Source organism: Trachymyrmex septentrionalis, unplaced genomic scaffold (genome assembly GCF_001594115.1).
Source record: "Trachymyrmex septentrionalis isolate Tsep2-gDNA-1 unplaced genomic scaffold, Tsep1.0 scaffold74, whole genome shotgun sequence".
Taxonomy (NCBI): Eukaryota; Metazoa; Arthropoda; class Insecta; order Hymenoptera; family Formicidae; genus Trachymyrmex; species Trachymyrmex septentrionalis.
The window spans coordinates 660066-664810 of NW_017305927.1; positions in this window are offsets into that span (position 1 = coordinate 660066).

Consider the following 4745-nt stretch of genomic DNA (forward strand, 5'->3'; position numbering starts at 1 on the left):
CCGTTCTTATAAGTACAGTCTTAATTCTCAATTATATTTAAGTTCTAAAGCATTTTGTTTGAATGCAAGTAAACCTCTGCTTATTATTGATAGAAGAAGATTATGAGAGAGGACAATTTTTTCATGTTTGAGAAAACTACATATATTACTATTAGTTATTACCAACATTATAAGTAATAATTATAAAAATAAAGCTCTTAACCATAACTATTTGACCATGCAATTATAGTCACAAATATTAAAACACTTTTTTTCAAAGAAGCAGCATTTCTGGTACCTCACTAGATACTATGCATCTCAGTGTAATTTTATGGGTACACAAATAAAATAAACTAAATTGAATTAATTTAACTTAATTAAATCAATAAACAGAGTGTTATTAATATAACTTTAATGCATTACATAAAACAGTCTTGAAATAAAAAACGGACTATGAATATCGGCCAAGAAAGGAATGAGAGAGCTATGCGAATCCCTACCTTCGCAGATACATGACTAGACATCGTCTTGCGAGAAATCGCCCTCCTATTCACTCACTGCCGTTCCTCGCAGCGCAAACTTGTGCCAGCGAGACGACCTCTCCCGTTGTAACGAATACTAAGTACGCGGGTGAAAAATGTTTCGCTCCCCCAACGGCCCTGCGCCATTTTCTCGGGTCGCCGGCCTCGCCCGGACGAATCACTGTCCGACGCAACAAACGAGCCGCGCATTATTTTTACGAGAGCTCCCAGTATTTCCCCGGAGGTGTCGGAGGACCCCTTAGTCGCGTTTTTCCCTTCTATCTCACCCGTTATTCCATCCCGTCGACGCGACGGCGGGCTTTCTCCGCATCTTTTCTCCCTTCGAAAGCAAAAATGGCTATGTGAATTTATTAGCGCAACGCTGAAGTAAGAAATAAATACTGCCAGCGTTATTCAAAAAAAATGCTGTAGGGGGAAAAAAATGGAGCGGAAATCGAGCTCACGCACGATTTATACGTACATGAAAATACTCGTATCGAACAGCCATCAAACCGAATGGCATTAAAACGCCGTCAAAAGTGTCGGTTCGAGTTCAATTTTGCTAGAAAAATAAAATGCCAATATTATCCCGACACATTTGTCCGACTTCACTTTTTTTTTCCGCAACTTTCACAGTCAGTCCGAGATTCGAATGGAGAACGTTAATTTGAGTATATAACCGTTTCTAACTCATTCATTTAAATTTTCGTGCCTGAGTTTCGTAACTGCAATCCTCGACTATTGTTACTGCGTAACCGTACGGCTGCAGCGGAAAGGTTAATTACGTAATTGGAAGCACACTCCAGAGCGGCTACCGTCGGACGGGCAATGTAGCCGAGCGTAAAACTCAACCGCGACGTAACACGGAAAACTCTTCGGGCGCGTTAAAGACGAGAGAGAGAGAGAGAGAGAGAGAGAGAGAGGCGGGTGTGCGATAAATCGAGGAAGCAGCGATAAACCTCGGGAAACGGTCGGGAGTTAACCAACGGACTTAAGTGATACGATTTAAAACGATCGCGACGGTAATGGGACGGACGAGTTTCCTTTTAACAACAAGACGCGCGTTACGAGCGTGTAACTCGCGCCGCTCCCAGTGAGGGAGGATCACGCGGGGTCGAGAGTTAACGACCTCGAAATATACTTCCTGAAGAAGGACGTGTTTCATCTACGGGGGTGAAAACCTCCTCCGCGAGGAGACAGAGGAGGAGACGGTAGACTGGCGCAATGTAACGAGAGCAACAACGCCGTGGCGCGTGTTCCATTAACAGGCGACCACCTGCGCGCGAATAAACGCAGTTACCGCGATGTAACCACGTTTCTCGGTGTATACGCGACCTGGCTGGATGCTCTTATCCCGATATACGATACCGGTGGAATAAGCAAAACACCGTGCGACTTCTACCCGTGTAATTCAATCGGAGCTCGCAGTCGCGAAACGAATGGAAGGCAGACACGAAATTGCACTCGCGAGGAAGTCTTCGAGAAATCGATCTTTGGTTCCGATTCGCGTATACTACGGAATAACTCAGAACGAAAGATGTAACCTATTTTATGTATCATAAAGTTAGATTAATGTAAAAATATTTTTTAAATGAAACTGTATTTTATCAAAATTTATATTTATATCTTGCAGACGTTTCTTATTATTTATTATTATATTACAATTAAAAATCTATTAAATTAAAAAAGATAATACTTTTTTTAGAACTGTTTCTTCAAAATTCTAATTTAGATGAAAGTTTTTTATTGCATTATTTCAAATCTATTAAGAATATTTTTAGATATCTGTAGTTCTGGAATTTTTTAATAAAATTATTTTTGATAGAATTAGTCATCTTTTTCATAAAATTTTTATTCTACAAAAATACATATATATTAAAGTAAAATATTTTATTATTTTGATTAATTTTTTTCAGAAATTTACGTGAATATATAACTATACGAGAATAAAGAAAAAATTTAATTGTCAATTTTAGATTACTACCCGAGATCGAATTACAGCCGCCCTCTTATAAATCTGTGTTTTATAAATGTTATATTTAAAAATTAATCATTTTGATATTTTCCGATTTATTTGTACAAAATGTCGCGATTAATAGCATAAATTTTTAATATTAAACTAATGATGCTTGAATTCGTGAAAAACAGAATCCTTAAATGGATATATTTTTCGATTTGCGATTTAATTATTTTATTTAAGTGTTATTGGATTTAGAAATTATTGGATTTTAAAGTTCGAAAAACTCCTCAGAGGGATAACTTAATACATGTAATTTCACAAGTATACAGCTAAAGCTAAATTAAAGCTAAAAAAATTATTAGATGCGATAATAATAAGTTTTAGAAAGGAGACAGAGATGTATATGTACGGTATGAGCAGAAAACGGCACTTCATGGCAAAATGATCGTTGCCTTTCACCGTTCCACTTCCGTTTAACGGACGCTCGCGCGTACGTGACTTTAATTTCTGAACGCGGGAAAGTACGTCCGTCGCGAAAAAAAAAGGCAACGGAAATCGATACTTCGTGTAATGCATTCAAACAGCTACGTGACGTAAAATATCGCGGATAAATATAACGCGTGCACCGTTTTGAATTTCCTGTAATTAAAAAATCGTGCGATCTCGCGCGCGTCCGGGTGTTCCTCTGCGTCGGATTTTCTGCAATTAAACGTCACGTAAATAAACGCGAATTTCGCGCAAGTAAATAAAATCGCACGGGGATATTAATCAAAACGTATTAAAAGAGTAAGCTGTTCCCGTAATATGTAATATACGTCGCGTTATACGCGTAAACATGTGCCGTACTATATTCTTTAAATATTAATATTCCAAATTACTACCTTATCTATGTGCATAAATACCTATAAAACATAAATATAAAATATAAAATATACAAATTAACGGGGTAATTAGCATCGGAAATCGCTTATAAATGATTAAACTCGCAATAATTTATCAAAATACGTGAATTGGCACAACTTAAGTGAACGGGGCATGGATATTAAATTACTAATTACGACTAATTACGGGCGGTTACGTTTAATTAATTATCTGCCGAAAGGTGGTTTCCCCTCTGGAAATCAGTTGCCATCGCGCGGTGCGAGGCCTGTCTTCCGAGGAGGAATCATTATGCGGGATAGAGAACAAAACGGACGGCACCTCGTTGCTACGATCGTTATCAGAAAAAAATCGCGGAGATACGGGACGGTAATCCGTGCTCGTGCACGGATCAGATAACGCATTAATCGCAGCTTATCGCCGCATCAAACGTGTACGTCAAGTACGCTCAAGTTTACTCTCTCCGTTCAACCCTCCAGGCATTTACCCTCCTCGGTTAACACGCGTGTCACGCGTCCGGGGCGGTCGTCGTTACGTTGATTAGATATACACAGATAACGGCGATGGCTACCGCCGGCACGGCCTCTGTCCTTAGAATAAGAGCGGAACGAGCGGGATCGGGCAAGATAAGTGGAACTATTCACGGTGTGGTCAGCCGCGACAGATAAGCGCCAGAAACGGCCAGGATTACGCGCACCGGCTCGAGCACGTTTACCAGCCGCTAAAAATCGCTTAACGTTAGCGGAACATGTGACGATTCAGCCGCTAATTGTGCGGTCTCGCGTGCACGCGTCCCCTTTTAATGGCCAAATGCAATTGCGCCTCCGCAAATGTAATTGTATCTACACTGGAAAAAATAAACTATAAACTTTAATAAATATTTATTTAAATAGTACTAACTCGATATTTATTAAATGCAAATGTATTTAGTTGATGTAGGAATCAATAATTTGATTTAACTATCTTTTTTATTGAGTAAATAAAAGTTTACTCAATTAAAAAAGCTAGTGAGAGTCTGAGACTAAACTGTGCCAATTCACGTATTTTGATCAATTATTTATTTATTTACTAAAAGTAAATGTTGAGTTAATACTATTGAAAAGAATATTAAGATTTAGTAAATTTTTCTCTCAGTGTACTCTCGAGTATGCTTAAACTAAGAGAAATAGTTGAAATATTTGCAAGCTACGTTACAAATGTTTTCTTTGATACTTATTGATTATTATTAAAAAATGTAAACATGATGATAAAATATACATTTTAAAGAAATATATCTCATTAATTGTAAATATCGTTTATTTACTAGGAATAAAATTTTATCTTGCCGTATTTAAATAAGATTTTATTCAATTACATAAACATGCCTTAGAAATAAATTTTTAAGTATTTTTTCTTTTTCAGTATAT